At 43.3% G+C, this 20,029-nt stretch overlaps 1 long non-coding RNA gene across 1 annotated transcript in view; it reads left to right on the top strand.

The window, feature by feature from the left end:
• Positions 1 to 14,129: 14,129 nt before the first annotated feature.
• Positions 14,130 to 20,029, top strand: part of LOC115088815 — a 31,674-nt gene continuing 25,774 nt past the window's right edge. Inside the window, exon 1 of the long non-coding RNA XR_003855905.1 lies at positions 14,130 to 14,185. This is a non-coding gene — a long non-coding RNA (uncharacterized LOC115088815). The remainder of the gene's footprint in view (positions 14,186 to 20,029) is intronic.

The following is a 20,029-nucleotide window of genomic DNA, read 5'->3' on the forward strand; positions in this document are numbered from 1 at the left end:
AGCTCAAGCCTTTGCATAAACTAAGAAGATAAGTCCATCTCTCTCTCTCAACTGTAAGGCAAACAGGTTTAATTCTCACTAAGTAACTAATACCAAAGAGTCTCCCTGTGAGATCACTCAGTTTCCTCATCCAAAGTCCATTCACCTGGAGGGAGAGGCGACAGATTCCAGCTTAGCCCTCCCTTCCACTCAAAAACTGCCCCTCTCTTCTTCTTACTACCAAACCTTTCATTTATTTTCTTCTAATGAGCAGCTCATCCTTTTCTGTAAAACTTATTAGAATTCCATCATAAATATATTTATTAACAATGAGATGAACATTAAGTACAGATAGGTGGGGAAATTCACCTCTGGGGTAAAAAAAAGAAAGGAAAACTTGCCTTTTTATTCCTGGTTTCCTAGTTCAATGTGGCTCACAGCCCCATATATTTCTCCCAGTCCATTCCCGTTCCTCACCAAGAACAGAAAGGGAGCCCTCAATTCTTAAGTAGAAAAAGGTCAGAGAGGAGAGAAAAAAGCCAACACAACATAGGCTTGTAAATAGTGGTCACCATATCGAGTCAATCCCTGCAATTGCAGTCAAACATTTTCTTTTTTTACCCTTTTCTCTTTCCCTCTTCAACTTTTGCCCCATTATATGTAATAAACATTCTGCAATATATCCTGTCAGAGAACCTCGACTGTTTGTAATTGCTTACACCATTAAAACAAATATAAACTATTTATATAGAGGTAGATTTATTTAGTTTGAGGCAAGAAAGGAAGCTGAGGTGAAGATATATTTTGGCCAGACCAGCAAATAAAGTAATTGCTGTCCAAAGCTGGAACAGAGGCTGTTGAGGAGGTTTGACAGTAACCACCAAGCAGGGCAAAATGGACGTATAATGAAGCATTTTGGGTATACCCTACTTTGAGTCATGGAATGCATCAATTACATTGATTTACTTATGTATGAGCATAATTATCTCTTTTCTGATAAGCAAAGTCATTTGTGTGATTTTGGAACTCTAAAACAAAGAGTATGGATACTACACTGAGCATAAGTGATCTGTGATGTCAGCTAGATCTAAAAGTAAGAAGCCCAAAATAACTACATATTCTTATTTCTTTTCACCAAGGATTTCATTAACTAAAACCTGTCTTCCATTCTCTTTCTATAAGGGAAAACGTAGTAAATCATGCTACATCTCAGAAACACCTGTTCGCCCCAACTACAAAGGAATAAATGTAGAAAACTTCAGAAGTCACATACATGGAATATAATGGTTATTAAACTTGAACCACCAATGCTATAGCCAGCTGATGGATAGGAGAAACAACTGATGGGCAAAGCCAATATGTGTCCAAATGTTTAAAAAATGCACAAATTGAACTCTCTATCCTCCATACTTTGCTGTTCTTTCCATAGAGGGATAGAATTCATAAGATAATAGCCACACACCTTTCCTATCTATCTACCTATCTATCTATCTCTATATCTAACTCGCGCTCTCTCTCCATAAAGAAAAACATTATATATATATGTTAGAGATGTGCTTTGGGTAAAACTTTCATGTCGGGCTTCGTTTCGGGGCCCTCCCACGGGAATTTCGTTTTTCCCGTGGTTCAGGGTTTTTTGGGGGGGCCCTGATTTTCGGGTTAGTGTGCACTATCGGGAGTTAGCGCACGCTAACTCCCATTAGCAAAGTTAGTGTGCACTATCAGGAGTTAGCGTGCGCTAACTCAAAAGTGAATTTCTTCCAAAATTTCAGAAAAAATCTATCATTTTTTGGTTCTCCCGAACCATTCCGAATTAGGAAATTTTGTTGACATTTCCTAATTCGTGAAAAACAATTGCACATCCCTAATATATATATATATGTCTTTATAGTCTCAAGTCACTGTGTAGGCCCTGCATGACTCATTGACAATTTCTGTTGTACGTACGGTGGGCTGCCGGGGCCAGACAGCCTCCACCACATGCAGGACGCCGGTGGGCCGCTGAGGTCAGAGATCCTCTGCCGTCCCCGATTCCACTACTTCTGGCACTGGTGCAGGGCCAGGCCACTGAGGCTGGAGAGCCTCCACTGTTTCCTGCTTCTCTGCTTCTGATGCCGGCGCAGGGCTGCCGGCATACAGGACGCTGCTGGCTCCGCCCCCGCTGCTTCCTGCTCTGGGCACGCGCCTCCTACTAAAATTTAAAGAGCTCGCGACAGAAGTTAACGGCTGGCTCTTCCTACTGACATCAGAGCTCAGCTCTATTTAAAGACATAGCAATGTTCTTCTGGTGTCTTGGCAACAAGTCTGCTGTGATAGTTAGTGGTGCTACATTTGTTCCTGGTTTTTCCTGAACCTGTTCCTGTCTTCTCTGTTTTCTAGCCGTTCCTGCCTTCCAGTTTGGTTCCTGCTCCTGATCCTGCCCTTCTCCTTCGGACGGATTCTTCTGGCTTCAGACTTTGGACTGGTTATCGGCAATCCTTGGGCTTCTGATCTTGGACTGAATCTGTACGTTTCCACTGACACTCTCACTCTCTTTAAAGGGGCCCACCTAAGACCAGCCAGCCCCTGAACCCAAGGGCTCAACCTGTGGGGAACGAGGTTGGTATTGGTGAAGCTCCAGCTGGCCCTCAGCAACAGTCCAACCTCGCCTTCTGACAGTGGGGACCTGTGGGGGTTTGCCCTCACAGGTTGTGTCAACCTCATCTCGGGCAAGGGGTCCACATTCTCGTCCGGCGTCGCTACAGGTGCAACAGTTTCTGGAATACACTGCTCAAAGACATCCTCTTGCAATAAAAACAACTTTATTCTAACTAAACTAAACTAAACTGAACCTATTCCATTATTACCTATTCGCTCAGACTTTGCCTTAATCATAGTAATTAATATCCCTACCTCATAAGGGCAATTCTTCAACGCTATAAGCACATTGACTGGCATATTGTTAACTATATTTAAACCCCTGCTTCTTTTCTCTGATCCAAGTTATATTACTCCCTTGTTTTATTGTAACTGCATTCCTTAGCCTTCTCTTGTTTAATGTTTTTTACTACCATTACTATTATTTTATTATTATTACTTAGATCAATGTTATTTATTGCCTTTTTTGTTCCCTATCTACTTGTTAATTGTAAACCGACATGATGCGATATTTATCGCGAATGCCGGTATAGAAAAATTTAAAATAAATAAATAAATAAATAAATTCCAAACATCAGTGTTCACTTCATGCTTGTAACTTTCAATTCTTTTCCTGAGACACCAGGATTCCTCCATTGAGATACTTTGGGCAACAGTAGCAGCTCAATTTCCTAGGACCATATAGAACCTACTTCCCAACTGCACCTTTTTGCAGATTCAAATCCCTAACAGCAGGCTGTTCATATCTCTGCATCTGGCACACCTTATTTATTTATTTTAAAATATTTGTAGCCTACACTTTCTAAAAAAAATTCAAAGCAAGGTAACAAAAATAATATTCATTAGACCATCAATCAAACAAAAACAGACATAACACAAAAAACAGTAAGGCCGATATTTGGATGTGGCAATTTTATAACATGCAATGGTCCCTAATCCTACCCTTCCTACCTCTTCTTCTCTCCTCTCTGCCTCCTAAACCTACCCTAATTAACCTACTTTTTTTATTTTTGAACTTTCCTGCTGTCCTGGCCTGCCCATCCCTGGCCAGATCACGCCTCTCAGCCCACCCCTTTTGCAGGGCCTGGCACTTCTGCGCATAATGGGGGTTACACGAATGGCTGGGCCCTTTCTAAAATGCGCGTGGCATGCGCATGGCCCAGCCACATGCATAACCCCTGGTTTTTACGTGGGTGACCCTTTTAAAAATGGGCCATAAGTTAGCCAAATAACTTTAGATATGCTTCAGAGTTGATCAAAGGTTATTGGGACTTGGGTGGCTGGATAATCTGTCATTTTACCATATATCTGTTGCATTCAGTGATCCACGGGCCCATTCCATGGCCCACCACTCTTATCTCTAGCCTTGGTCCATCCTCACCACCTCTTGATGCCACGACTTCCCTGTAAGACACGACCATCCACTGCGCTTGTCTCCAATCTCCCACTGGCTTCCTGGCATTGGACCCGTCTCTGAACTTGACAGGAAGCTGGACCATAACCATTTTTCTTCTTTGTGGCAGGGCACCACCGGATCCTTGGGGCCTGCCTCCCCTAGGGTGCGCGTGCACCAACTGCCCAACTTTAAAGGGCCAGTGGGGGCAAGCCTCCGGAGGCACTTCCTGATAACATCATCAAGCCAGCCTTTTAAAGGGTTGAGACGGAGACCCCTCCAATGCCTCGGCAATAGGTCATCTCCCTGGAGAAGTGCATTGCCTCTATGTTCCTGGTTCCTGATTCATGCTGTGTGCTCCTGAGTTCTTGTGTTTTGTTCTTGTTTCTGGTCAATCCTCTTCGTCTATCTTCAGCACCCTGTCCTGCTCCTGTGGTCCCTCATCCTCCTCTCATTCCTTTTCTTCAGATTGATCTTCTGGCCTTGTCCTTAGTTTGGACTTCTGGCTTTGATCTTGGATTGGACTCCTGGCTTGGCCTCAGAATGGCCCTTGTCAGTGCTTGAACTCCCCCTGCCACTGCCCACTGCCTATGTATTCTTTTTGATTGAACTCTGCCTTCCCCGACTAATGCCTGAACCATCACTCCAAGAGAACCCTGCGCCCTCTGACCACAGCTTGAATATGACCCTGCTTTGTCCGCCACCTGCCATGACTGCTGCTTGGCCTGTCTACATTGCCTTTCCATGCTAGCCTGCAATTACTTCTATGCCACAGATCTTCACTTCCACAGAGGCCAGCAACTAAGTCTAGCCGGCCCCAGAAGCTGAGGGCTCAACCTAAGGGAAATGAGGGCTGATATTGGTGAAGCTCAGTTTGGCCTCTGCTTCTGCCAGCTCTGCCTGCTGACAGTGGGGACCTACAGGGCTCCTCCCTGCAGGTTGCACCAACTCCACCTTGACCCAAGGGTTCACTCCCACAACAATATCTTCAAAAGATAGCCAGTTAAGTAGCACTTCTATGGTTTAAGAAAAAAATTAATCGCAATAAAAACAAATAAGAACACTTCTATGTTCTAATATCATGAAAAAGAATACAAGAGGTGTTTGACCAATAAATTAATATAACCACTTTTCAATCCGGTATAAGAATAGTCATTTTATATACATACAGTAATCTCCTTGTTGTTGCGCTCCTGCTCATGGGCCTAGCCACGAGCAGGCGCTTACCTTCGCGGCCCGGAGGCCGCCGATGTCTGCCCTGTCTCCCACGGCCCAGAGACCATTGTCTTCGCCACTCCCACGGCCAGCCAGAAGTCACCTTGCCTTCTTCTTAACTGCAGCAGGGAGCCACGGACTTTGGCCTGCTCTTCAGCGGTATGGACGCCGCTACTGCTCCGCTCCTGTTTCCTCTGAGTGGCAGGGAAGCCGCCTCCCTCATCGGGGCCTGCGCTGAGGCCTGCTTCCTGTTCCTGCTCCTCTCAGCGGCAGGTTGCTGCTGTCCAGGGTCCTGCCTTCCTGCACTTCCTGTTCTTTAGGTGCGGGCCCGCACCTCCTCCCCAGTCTTTTAGGGCTAGCATGGGAGTGGTCTTGCTGCCCCACCTGTGGATTCCTCCCTGGGCATTTTCCTACAGAGCCCTACAGAAGGGCTCAGACTGCATTCACTCCTTGCCTTGACATGGAGCCAGTCCACCTGGGAGCTTCTCCTCCTTTGGACTTCTCTGTGTCCTGCTCCTGCCCGGCATCTTCGTTCCAGGGATCTCCTGATGTCCGAGTACTGATGTCCGAGTCCTGATGTTCAAGTCCTGATGCCCAAGTCCTAAGTAGCCCGTGCCTCCGGAGTTTCCTTGATTTTAAAGTCCAAAATCCTGGGTTCCAAGTTCCATGTTTTAATTCTGAGACTGTTCCTATTCAGACTCCGGAGAATCCAAGGGGTTACTTCGTTCCTGACCTGTGTCTGTGTCCAGAGCTTGCCCCACTCCCCTCGTGGTCTGCAACCAGCCATCTGGCTGTGTAGGGCACGTAGGGGACAATGTGGTCCGCGACCAGTACCTGGGCTGTGTAGGGTGCCTGAGGGACCTTGTTCACCACGTCTTGTCTCCTGAGTTCCAAGCACCACTTCTTGTCTCCTGAGTTCCAAGCTCCACATCTTGTCTCCTGACTTCCAAGCTCCATTCCCAGACGAGGCTTCTTCTCACCGCAAGGGCGCACTCCACTCGTCCTGCTATGGGGAGCGCCCCCTAGTGCTCCCTTCCATCGCATTGCAACACTTGTCTCTTGCCCACAATGGGCTTCAGGCAAGTCAGAGATATTGCATGATTTTAAATCATTTCTGATTAAACTGAAGCATTTGAGCATTATAAAGAGCAGCATGGAGTTCATTAATGTTGATCAGTTCTTGACATCAGCACGTTAAATTTATCAGCATTACGGGTACACACTCCACACAGGAACCTCCGATCAGCAAATAAAGCACTCCTAACCATACCATTAGTTAAACAGCAAGGCTGACACAAGTGAGAGAAAGAGCCATATCACTAGCAGGACCCATAATCTGGAACACAATGCCTCCAGAGATCAGACTACAAAGTGATCTCAAGGCATTCAAGAAAAGTTTAAAAACATGGCTTTTTAAACAAGCATTTTACAAAGAGATGAGAGAATAGAGAGAAATTATTCAGGAAAAGACAGAAAGGCACCGACAGACAGTACTTAGAACTCTACAGTAGATTAGTCTATGAACTCTACACCACAATAAGCATAACTATAATACTATGTGTGATAAAACTACCCGTGTACGTACCTTGGTACAATTGGTCATGAACTACTTCACTAAATGACTATGTCTAATGATATATTGTAACCGAACCTTTGACGGCACCTGTTAGAATGTACTTTAGTACACTTTTACCTACATTAAATATGTGCCTACATGTAAACCGTTGCGATGGTATTTAACTTGGCAACGGTATAGAAAAGTTTTTAAATAAAAAATATACATTTTCACTTTTTTGCACATTACAATGTCATAAGAAAACAGTGTCTGATAAATGGTTTAAATCATGCAATATCTCTGAATTTCCTGAAGCCCATAGTAGACAAGAGATTAATTTATGCATATAACATGACTATTCTGATACCAGCTTGAAAAGTGGTTATATTAATTTATTGCTTATACACCTCTTGTATTCTTTTTCATTAAAAAAAACTTAACCACGAGCCTACCAGTCCAATTCCTACCCTTTAAAACCCCTTCTGGCCAAGCCTCCTCCCAAAATCCTCCAAAGGGGAACTAAAGATATTATTGCCTTTGTCCATCTCTCTGTCCCCCTCCCTTTTCAGTAAATAGTAAAAGAAGTATGGGATCTTCATCCCCCTCCCCCATTGTGACCTACCCCTTCTTCCTCTTAAGCCCTCCCACTTACCCATTACCTGAATCATGTCCCCGTTTACAGACCTGGGATTTCAATACAATATGATCCTGGGTGCTTCCAGTGTTGCTCTTAGCAACCAAGCTGAAAGCATAAGCTGTCAGCATAACTGGACACAGTTTTTATGGGTTTAAAATATTTATATCCTGCCTATCTACCATTCTAGGTGGGTTACAAACTACATCCATTAAATAGAAACACAAAATATAAAAATGTACAATAAATACAAATCAGTAATAAAAGCAATAAAAAAAAGGTACAGATAAGACAATGCAATAACAAAAATAACCAGTTGCACTGAATTACGGTCAATAAAAGTAGGACCAGATATGCTTCAAAGAACCTTACTAAGAGGGAGCAAAAAACAAAGTAACATCATGACTAGCTATATCCAAATGCCTGTGAAAACAAGAAGCTTTTAAGCTTCTTGCAAAATTACTTCAGAGAATATTCAGCTCTTAAAGCTAGTGGTAGAGAATTTCAAATAGGAGGGCCTGCTACCATGAAAGTTTGTTCTCTTGTCTCACACAGTGGGAAGGAATTGAATGAAGGAACCTCTAACAAAATCAGGGTGGCAGATCTCAAAACACATGAAGGTGTATACAATTTTAACATCAGTGTGATCTGAGATGGTTCATTATTTTGAAAAGCTTTATATATTGAATCGAATTTGCCATGGAATAGGGAGCTAATGCAGAGAATGATCATATATCACACTGGTAATATATGATCATTACAGCGCATTCCTGTAAGAACCCTAGCAGATGCATTTTGTACAGACTGTGGTGTGGTGATGGTAGAGGCTAGTAATGCCAGGTAAATAATATTATAGTAATCTATGGCACTTAATATCAAACGGGCTGATACAGTAAAGTCCGCGGGAGAGTGGGCAAATGCCCGCTCTCCCGGCGCGCGTGCAGGCCTCTCTCCTGGGCGCGCGATTCAGTATGCAAATTAGGCCCGGCAGTAAAAACAGGTAAAAGGAGGCACTAGGGACACTAGCGCGTCCCTAGCGCCTCCTTTTGGACTGGAGCGAAGGCTGTCAGCAGGTTTGACAGCCGACGCTCAATTTTGCTGGCGCCAGTTCTCGAACCCGCTGACAGCCACGGGTTCGGAAACTGGACGCCGGCAAAATTGAGCGTCCGGTTTTCGACCCGCGAGCTGACCAAATTTTTTTTTTTTTTTACTTTTGGTAACTTTTGGGACCACCGACTTAATATTCGATATATTAATATATCGAATTATATATTCGACTTAATATATTCGACTTAATATATTCGATACTAAAATTCCTTGTAAAAAGATGAACTCACACATACTATTCATTACACGGTTAAGGTTTTGTTAATTGTTAAATTTGTTAAATATAATTATTATTACTTTCAATGTTCATTGTAATAAGGTTAAATAGTTGTAATAAGGTTCAATGGCTGATTGTTATTGTTCAATGTTCCATGTAAAAAAAAAAACCCCGTTCTAACCTCCCAGACCAGGGCAACCTTTTCGTTACTTGTAAACCGGATTGATTTGTATTGTATACAGGAATTCCGGTATATAAAAATTAAAAATAAATAAATAAATAAATAATATTGACATGATATTAAGTCAGAGGGTGCACAGAAAAGCAGTTTTTACTGCTTTTCTGTGCACTTTCCCGGTGCCCGAAGAAATTAGCGCCTACCTTTAGGCTTAGCTGCACATTTTCCTTTCTGAATCACGCGGGAATACCTAATAGGGCCATCAACATGCATTTGCTTGTTGCGGGCGCTATTAGGTTCGGGGGATTGGGCACGCATTTTTGGCCCCTTACTGAATAAGAGGTAACGCTAACGCGTCAAAAACGCACATCCAATCGAGGGTTAACAGAGCGCTCCATCGGAGAGCACTGTACTGTATCGGCCCGAAAGCTTGGAGAACTGACCACAAATCATCAAGTTCTAAAAAGGACTTGAGCCTCCATAACATATGCAGTTTACAAAAGAAGCTCTTAACATTAGATTTAACTTGAGATAAAAGTTTAAGTGAAGACCCTAAACAATGCCTGTTTGGAGAATGGAATGTTCAATTCACTTACTTGCAAAGTTGTCGGAACTTCATCACACAATTATCTTGACAGTACCATGATTTCAGTTTTTTCAATATTTAGTAACAATCTATTTCCATTAATTGCTGAGATATATATAGCAACTTCTGAAAAAGGATGGGAGACTGTGGATGAGACTGGGATAAAAAACTGAATATCGTCAGCATAAATTTGATATTCAATACCATGGCCTGCCTCTAATCTATAAACAGTCTGCATATAGATATTGAAAAGCATGGCTGTGAGTGCTGAGCCTTACAGGTCACCCATGGTCATTGGATGTCTGGTAGAAACAACCTGACAGCTCCTGACTTGTTGGACTTGATATAGATAATCTAATCCATTCAAATATAGGATCTGCTATTCCATTTTACACTAAGTGAGATAATAAAATAGCATGATATAATATATAAAATGCTGTGGTTACATATAATAACACCCAAACACAGCTTTTCCCATTATCAAATCCTCAGTGAAAAATATCAAAACTTGACAAGAGCAAAATTTCCATACTTTGACCTCTTCTGAATCATTACTGATGATGATCTAAATACATCATTATCATTCAGATGATACTGTATTTATTTCAAAGCCATACCCTTTGGAAATCAGAAGATAGTTTAACAGGGTTGAAGGGACAGGATTTGGCTTCTTTAATACTTGCTCATTTTAAAATTTATTTATTTATTTATTTATTTATTTATTTATTTATTTGATACTGTTTTATTTCACCTTTCTGACCAATGTATATAATTTTTAAGTTACAGGCTCTAGGCTACTTACAAAGTTATATATATATAATTCATAAAGTCGAAATAAAACAGAATTTAAAATACTAAAACTTTTACAAATAAACTGGACATATAGAACAAAATAAAACATCATATCATTAAATTAAAATTTATAGCTATAAAATAAAACAACAAAAACAAGTAAAACAGTTAAAACAATAAAACATTTTTAGAACAAGCAACATAATAGAACTTGCATAGTAAAAGATAGAATAAAAATTTTAGCAAGGCAGTTGCTTTCATCATTACTCAAAATCTTCAAGATAACAATTGGAACTACGCATGGATCCCAAAACCTCACAAATTTCCTTTGACGATATCTCATGAAAGATAATCCAACAACTGAATCCAAAGGGATTTTTATACTTTTGAGAGATTTGAGCTGGAAACTGAGTAGGAATTTACAAACTTTTCTGTAAAAAAAAAAAAAGTGGCAAGTTGCTCAGCTGTTAAGCAATTATTAAAATGAACTGTATTATTTCTCAGACATTGAGTTAGTTGACAACTTATGCTTCTAGTACAACTGCTTAGAGTAGTTCTGGAAGCACTTGGGATCACACCATACTGTGTTCCCAGACTGCAAACGGACACAATAGCAGGTTTGAGGAGGTAAGGGTGGTGAGAAGTCCACATTTTCGTTTAATTGTTTTCCTGGGAGAGAGGGAGACAGGGAAAGGCCAACAGCAATATTATCTTTCGATTCCCTTTTGGAGGGGTTTGGTGGGCCTTGGCCATTAGGTGTTGAAATAATTTATGATGGGGAGAGGTGGGAATTGGGCCAGATCCCCGCGGTTAAGTTTTATTTTTTAACCATAGGAATGACACTTAACTAGATATCTTTTGAAGATATCCGGTTAAGCGTCAATTATCTGGCCACATATGGCTGGATAACCTGCCACTTAACCAGATATCTTAGATATCCGTAGACTTAACCAAGCATATTTTAAAGATATCTGGTTAGGTTTAAAGCTTTCTGGCTACAGTTAGTGGGAAAACTTTAATCAGGGATATTCAGTGGGACATTTCTTTGTTTATTTATAACACTTAAATTCTGTATTATATCAAAAATTTGTGTTAAATAGATTCTATATAAAACATATGGAGCCCAATATTCAAAGTATGAAATAAGCAGGACTTATCCAGTTGACTAGTGACCGCTGCCTATATTCTGCAGCTGCCACTTAGCCATATAAGGCCCTTACACAGCTAAAAGTTACACATACAAAATGTAGGCATGTATTGGGTGGATCGGGGACAGAGCTAGTTAGATGTATAACTTAGGCCTGGATTTTCTAAGGTTGCTGACCTTAGAGAATCCGGCGGTAATGGGGATGGGGGGGCGAAGCAGGGAGAGGGCCTGTGAAAGCCAGCAGTGATCGTCCCTCGGCGGAGCTATCGCTGCTGGCTTTCACACCGAATAGCACCGTCGTAAAAGGTGGTGCTATTGGGCGCGCTACTGGCAGTGAAAAGGGTTCTTACCTTTTCGCCATCAGCGAAGTTTCTGCCGCATCCGCCCCGACTCCTCCTCTTCTGGGGCCGACTCTGCCCCGACCCCGCCCCAATTTAGCTATCGCACGCGAAAAGGGTCTTTTTGCATGCGATACGCTTCAAAAATGACCCCCTTATATGGCTAACTACCGATATATGGAGTTAGTCGTATAATTTAACATCTAAATATAGATGCCCCATACAGCAGGTCTAAAGTTAAGACCTAATTTTAAAAGGGCTGCACGCGTAAAAACCAGAGGTTATGCATGTGACTGGACCTTGCGCACTGCACACATTTTAGAATGAGCCCGGCCACATGCATAAATCCCATTATGCACAGAAGTGCCAGACCCTGCAAAAGGGGTGGTCTGGGGGCATGGTCTAGGCAGGGAAGGGCGGGATTCGGGCCAGGACAGCACCATTAGAATATTTCCCCCCCCATGTACAAGTTGTGGGCCACCCGCAGATGTTCACGTGGATGTTAAAATCTGGCGTGCATGTGCGTACGATATCGCATTTTATAACATGCGCACATATTATAAAATGATCGCGTCCATGTGTCTGCATCGGGAACTGTGAGGGTATCCTTTTTTCTGGGTAAACATCCAATGAAATGGGCTAGGTAAACTTATCCAACGAAGTACGCACATATATGTATATATTTAGCAGCCTTGCCATCCGCTGAAAATACATCGTAACTTAGCCGGATTAGTTCTAATCAGCTAAGTTACTTAGACAACCAGCTTTGAATATCTACCAAATACAATATAAAATCAAATAAACAACAGAAAAAAAAACCCCCAATACTTCAGTTCACAATAGCACTTGAAAAGAATATGTTATACAATTAATCATCCTGAAAATAAACGTAATCAGTAACCATTCAAAGATTATCCGGAAGAGCATTCCAGATGACTGTGTCAACAATCGAAAAGGCTCTCAAATAAGTGACTTGCAGATGGATAATCTTAAGAGATGGAACATTCAATAAGTCTTTTCCAGCAGAGCAGAGACATGATAAAGATGAATAAGGAGTAAGCAGATTAGAGAGATAGCATGGCCCATCCTGTTTATAAGCCTTAAAGCTTAAATAGAGTATTTTAAACCAAATTCTATATTTGATTGGCAGACAATGGAGTGTTTTTAACATAGGAGTCACAAATTTGCATGTTGGCTGGCCCAATACTAAACAGGCTGCTGCATTTTGCAACAACTGTAATGCATCCAACAAGTAGCCAGGGAAGCCCACATATTGGGGTAGATTTTAATAGGCTCACACGCGTCCATGTACGTGGGCTACCTGGCCGCTCACATGGACGAGCTGATTTTATAACACGTATGTGCCGGCACACACATGATATAAAATCAGTGGGCCGGGCGCACATGTGCTCCAGATTTCGTAATCCGTGCACGTGGCGCGCACAAGCAGGGGGTACAGTTTCGCAAATGTCTCGCGGCAACGCATCCTGGCCTTCCCCAGTTCCCTACCACCTACCCTAACCTCCCTTCCCCTCTCCTCCCCACCCTCTAAACCTTTTCTCCTAACTGTCAATATTTTTATTTTGTTGCTTACTGCTCCAACGGAGCAGTAGCATCTTGCATGCGCCTTCCAACCCTTCCGCTGTACCAGCCGTCTTCAGTCCCACTACACCCCTCCCCGCCCCCAGTCCGCCGCTTTAACTGAGCCCAGCACTTCAGTGCATAACGGGGGTTATGCACATGGCTGGGCCCCTTTGAAGATGCACGCAGTGCACGCAAGGCCCAGCCACGTGTGTAATCCCCGTTTTTTGCGCGCGTGGGGTTTTTTTAATTTGCCCAGTAGTGAATTGCAATAACCCAATATTGTTAATCAAAAAGATTGAACTACACAATGGACATTTTCCTGGGAGATAATATATTGAAGTGGCATAACATTCTTATCTTATAAAAACCAGATTTTAACACAGCCTTCGCTTGTGGCATTAAACTCAAACGAGAGTCAGTCTGAAAACCCAAATCTCTGACTGAAACAGAGAGTACAATGGGGATTTATATAAAATAGTCAACCCCCAACATTCAGCTGGAGAGGGCTGAAAAGATATTCAAACACCATATACTGTAATTCTCAACTTTGCATTTTTGGCATGGTCTCACAATCTCACAGACCCCTTCCCCACAGGCCAGCGAAATGGAACCTCAAATGTCTCATGCAAGGGCTCCGTCACCTACTCTGCATTCTCAGTTTAAAAGAAGGAATTTTGCCTTCATACATCTCCAGAATTCATGTCATAATAGAGTGAGTTCTGCCATTACACATTCCATTTCGGCTAGCATCTGCCACTTATTAAGCACAGCCATCATACATATAATCCTGAGGGAGTACTGTGTGCAGAAGCCATCTCTGCTGGTGAGTGAGCACATCTGTGAGTATTGCTTTGCTAGGAAATTTTTTTTACTTAAAGCTTGAGACAGAAGAAAAGGATTGTGGAGCAAATTGGTTATTTCTATGTGTGATTGCCTTTTAAAGTGAAAAATAATAGATTATTCTTATGTGACAGAGCTTTTAAAAGATTAAAAACTTAATAGATCATTCTTGCATATTAGAGCCTTTAAAAGATAAAAATGTATACGTCAATATTCAGTAAGCTGGCCAATGGCAAAGTTATCTGGGTAAAGTAACCTGGATAATGTTAGCTAAATATTTAGCAGGACAGGTCTCCCACTACATATACTTGGCAAAGTTACCCGTATAAATTTATACGGGTAAGATTGCTGCTGCCCATCTTACTGAAAATAGCATATACAGTATTATAACCGCTGAGATGTCCATCCTCCCTTCTGAACCCCAAAATTGAATTTATTGTAGTTGCTGAGCCAGCCTGCTCATCCCCAAAAGTGAATTTATTGTAGCAGATGAGCCAGGCCCCTTCCTACCCCCTAAATCCACTCCACCCTCAAACCCTCCACCCTAAACCCTTAAACCCCAAAGTGGTCAGAGCAAGCCAGCGAGAGGAGGAGAGAACATTTCCTCCTCCCCCCGCTGGCTTGAACAGCAAATGCTGGTATAGCTGAAAGCTGTCAGTGAAAGGACCAATTCCCATTCAGAACTCGAGTTTTTGATTGGGAAGGGAGAAGGCTGCCTTGGTCACAAAAATAAAGTCAGGCTTTGGGGATCAGGAGGGAGTAGACTGGCTTGGCCACTATAATAAATTCAATTTTGGGGATCAGATAGGGGGTGGATGCCTCAGTGGCTGCTCTGCCACTTGTATAATGTATGGGTGGGAGTTTGGCAGTTATTCAGCAAACTTTAGCATTGTTTTTTTTTTTTCTCATCCAGAGTTAGCAGGATAACTTTACTTGACCAGCACTGATATTCAGCGCTAGCTGGGTAAACTTAAGCCCTGCCCCTGGAACATCCCCACCCTGCCTGTTATGTTTGCCGGTCACGGGCCTCCGTGATTGGCTCTTTGTACTCACCCGCGCTGCAGCACGGCTCAGGCGGGCCCTGGGATGCTGGTGACGGCGGGGAGCTACTGCAGACGCAGCTCCCTCTCGTAGGCTCCCTGCCAGACCGATGCCGCCGGATCCTCCGGCACTGCTTCCGGCCTGGGTGCTGCCGAACGCCGCCCTGGACTCCTCTCACCTCCCCCCCCGCCGGATGCCTAAGTGCTGGCGCACACCATTCTGTGAAATTTAAAGAGACCACGGCGGGAATATGACGCGGCCCTTCCCTCCTGAGGTGATATCCCATCCTATTTAAGGCAAGGCCTGGTCTGCAGACCTTGCCTTGGCTTCTTGACTCCTGCTCCTTTTCCCCAGGAGGTTTCCTAAGTTCCTGTATCTCAGATCTCCTTTGGATCTTGATCTTCGCCTGGACATTGACCCTAGCTTGTACTACTAACCACACGATTTGCCGCCTGCCAACAACCCTAGCCTGTACAACCCACCACGAGGTTCGCTGCCTGCCTCGACCCTTACCTGTTCTACTGACCATGAGATTCGCCACCTGCCATGATCCTGGCCTGGACCCCGTCCGCGAGATTCGCCGCTAGCCTGAGCCCGTGCCAGAGCCCCTGCCCTTGAACTGCTGACTACTCCAATCCCTGTCGGTTTCCGGACCCCGCGCCAGGCTCCAGTTTATTTATTTATTTAAAATCTTTTCTATACCATAGTTAAGTTATATACCATCACAACGGTTTACAGATAGGCACGTATAATAATGTTAGAATTGAATTGGGTAATACTATCTATCAAAGTGCCAGTAAAGTTCCGGTTACATAGTTACAAAATAAAGAATATTTGATGAATGTCATGAATCTTGTCCATTTACCTTACATGTATAATACTTTTGTACTGTATATTTATTTAAACTTAGTGGTGAAATAATAAAATAACAACATATGCATATATTTTAACTACATGCTGTGAGCTGATGTTCTGCTGCCAGCTTTATTTATTTTCCTATTCTCCATTCTCTTTGTAAAACGCTTGTTTGAAAAGCCAGCTTTTTAAACTTTTTAAAAAAAGTTTGAAATTTTTCTGCAGTCTAATCTCAAGGGGCATAGTGTTCCATAGTATCGGTCCTGCTAAGGATAGTGCCCACTCTCTAACTTGGGATAGTCTTGCTGTCCTAACTGAAGGGACTCTCTACCTGGGTAACATCAAGCTAGGTTGAGAGAACATTGCCCAAATCTCATCTTGGAGGGAGTTTCCTCACTCCGAAGGCCAGCAAATCTTCACAAGAGACCACTGTTCTGTTCGTAGGTGTCACATAGAATGTCAAAGTGGCCCCTAACCCCCTACACTCCTACCTAAACCCCACCTCTAGTTACTAAGTGGGCCTACCATAGAGATACAAATACCTACCTATGGGCCATGACATTATGGCCAGTCTCTCTCTCTCTCTCTCTCTCTCTCTCTCTCTCCAAGGCTCAATTCACCTGAAATAGGACTTATGGGAGACATCACAAATGGCAATGAAACCTTACCACATAGTCACGGCAGCTATCGCACAGCCTAATGCAATCCAAAGAGGTGTTAAAATCAGCATTACAGCTGTGCAATAGCTCTTCACAGACAGGCTAATCCAGTCCACCCCTAACTCCTCCTATTTTCTGAATTTGCATCGCACCATACGATATAGTGCGATTGCATGCATTAACGGGGTTTTTCGCATGCGATAAGCCCTTAACGCATGTGAAAATGCCTTATCGCATTTTGATAAATGACCCCCTTAGTGACTCATTCAATCCTATTACAGCATTGTGAATTAATGGGAGTTAATGATCAAGTGTTTAGATGGATGGCTAATTTCCTTCATGGCAGAAATTTGGTAGTATTAATAATCAGTTTATTATTTTTTAACCAGATCATCACTGACTCCAAACAAAGGTTCAAGCGGACAATATCCATGCATATTTTTTCCCCACACAGTCGCAATCTGAAAATAATCTGCATAAATAAAAGGAATAAAATGAAAAGAATAAGTTAAGTTCCCTAAAGGAGTTAAAAATACATTAAACAGAACTGAGGACAGGGACAAGAATTGAAGCACTCATTGCTTTTAGACTGGACTCTTTTATTTGAAATACAACTTTCTAATTTTGGCCATGAAGGAAATTATCCCTTGCATTTTCTGTGAGTCCTTGTTTAACTCTGTTTTATTGTTCTATCTTACCTTCTCTAACTTTTTTTAAAATAATTACTAAGCACTCAAATCATCTAAATTTGTGCCATAGAAATTTTTTTGGAGAATAAAACTATTCATATCCAATTTAGGCTTCATTACAATGAGGTGGATTTTTAAAGCAGTTTATCTGGCTAATGTTGCACTGGAGGTGGACCCTTGGCCTGGTTCAGGATTGGTACGGCCCTCCGGTCGGATCCGGAGAGCACCTGCCACCAGGAGGCGGAGCACAGGAGGAGACAGAGGCTAGCTGGAGTTTCACCAATAGCAACCCAGGGCTCCCTCGGGTTGAGCCCTTGGTTACCCAGGCCGCCTGGACTTAGGTGGGCCTCGCAGGATCTCCTAGAGAGGAAATGCAGAGGAGTGCCCACCACGAGCAAGGGTGCATTGTCAATGTCCAAACCAGAGTGTCCAGAGGTCACAGGAGGTCAGAAAAGAGAGTCCTAGTGGATAGCGAGGATCAAGGCCAGAGTAATAGTTCAGAATGGTCAGCCAAAGCAGGGGTCAGTACCTGTAGTCAATTCGGAAGTAGCGAGGTCAGGCAGAGGTCACGTTCCAGGCAGCGATCAGGAGAAGTCGGTGATCAGGCAGAGGTCGGTTCCAGGCAGCGATCGTGAGTAGTCAGGAGCTAGCAATGTCAGTACCGTAAGATCAGTCCAAAGGGTACTAACAGGGATGGAGAGATGAAGGAACAGGAGATGCTGGAACAGGAGACACAGGAGATGCTGGAACAGGAGACACTGGAACAAGAGACACTGGAACAGGAGACGATGGAAAGGCAAACTAGACACACCGGAGTGTACGACCCAACTGCCAAGGCACCGTTTAGGGGAACAGGCCTTGCCTTATATAGCAGGCTTGCGTGATGTCATTAGGGAGTTTGGCCCTTTAAATAGGGCGACCTCAGCTGTGCGCACACCTAGGGGTGGGGCCGAGGAGCAGGAAGACATGGAGCCCCTACGGGATCTCTGCTGTGAGGCCGGCATCAGAAACGGTGAGCGGGGGAGCCGGGGACACCGTGAACTCGCTGCGGCAGCAAAGGAGGTAAGCCCAGAGCTTGTGGATGGAAGGGAGAGGTGAGCGGGCCCAGCTGCGGAGCAGACGCGGCCGGGAAGCATAACAGCTAACTCCCAAAGTTAGCTGACTAGACATTTGAAAATCTAGCTATGCTGAATGGTTAGAGATGTTCAAAAATGGGAGAACTTGGGGTGGGGCTGGTTCAGGAAGATGAACCTACTAATCCAAGGTTCTTGGGGAGATACATAATAAATATTCATATATACAGCAACACATATAAAAACAAGACAATGGTTTTAATACATGATAACAAAAACAGCCAGTTGACTTCCACGGCTATCCCAGAAAACTGAAACTGCTGGGCTGAATCTAGCTTACTATATTTAGCTGGCTAAGCTTAGGAGAATTTCTAGCAGCAACCTAACCGATTAGAGTATGTTTCAAAATTCACTTCAACTCAGCTGGCTATCACATAAAAGGCTAAGACAGGCAGTCAGAGTCATTTTGAAAATGTCATATATGCAGAATGTGCATAATTTTCACTCTCCTAATATGAATAGTGTCATAAATATCAGGAATCAGGTAGCAGAAACACATTAAGTATACTTTTGTGTGATGCCAACTTAAATATACTTGACCAATGTTGCCTTGTTGCCTCATTTAAATATGCTTCAAACCATTTCCCTATCTCTATTCCATAGGATTTAGTGGGGATTTTCAAATTACAGCTACTAGACTACAGAAACATCTATCAGGATCTCAATGAAATCTGTTATATCGGCAGAGAAATATAAACCTAATTAGAGAAAACCAAAACAAATGGGAAAGGGCCATCTTTATTTGATGCTTATTCTAAAATTTATGAAAACTCTTTAGCCATCCCTCAAAGAGTAGTCAATAAAGTCATTGCAGAGGAATGCATGTATAAAGCACACAGGTATTTACCCTCAATGCAAGTTTCACTTAGAAATCTGCTCCAGTTTATAAAATATGCAATACTTTCATTGCCTTAACAAGATTCTGTTATGCTCAAGCTTGTGAACCCTTGGGCCGATGGGAGGATGGTATACCTTAGGAGGAAGATCCGTAGGTTCTCCCATCGGGTGGCGAGGCAGAACAGAAGATGCGACCAGCTGACCCTCGGCACTGGAGACTGAGGTGACTGTGGAAGCAGACGCAAAGTCGTGACTTCAAGGAGAAGAATGGAGTCTTCACCACTGGATGTCCGTGGTCCCCCCAGGAGGAGCCTGTAGGAACCTGGACCGCTGGGACTTAGGTGGACTTTTGAGAGGTCAAGGAGTCTAGAGTTTGGTGCAAGGGCTAACTGGAGCTTCACCCCTGGAAGCCCGCAATCCCCCCGGGAGGAGCCCGTAGGGACCCAGGCCACTGGGACTTAGGTGGGCCCTTGGAGACAATGGTCCAGAAGAAGTCCGAGGTCACATGCCAGAGGGTAGTCGCTTACCAGTCTGAGGTCTTATACCAAGGATCGCCACTTGCCAGTCTGAATTCACACACCAGGAATCATCGCTTGGCAGTCCGAAGTCACAC

Source organism: Rhinatrema bivittatum, chromosome 3 (genome assembly GCF_901001135.1).
Source record: "Rhinatrema bivittatum chromosome 3, aRhiBiv1.1, whole genome shotgun sequence".
In the NCBI taxonomy this organism is placed as follows: Eukaryota; Metazoa; Chordata; class Amphibia; order Gymnophiona; family Rhinatrematidae; genus Rhinatrema; species Rhinatrema bivittatum.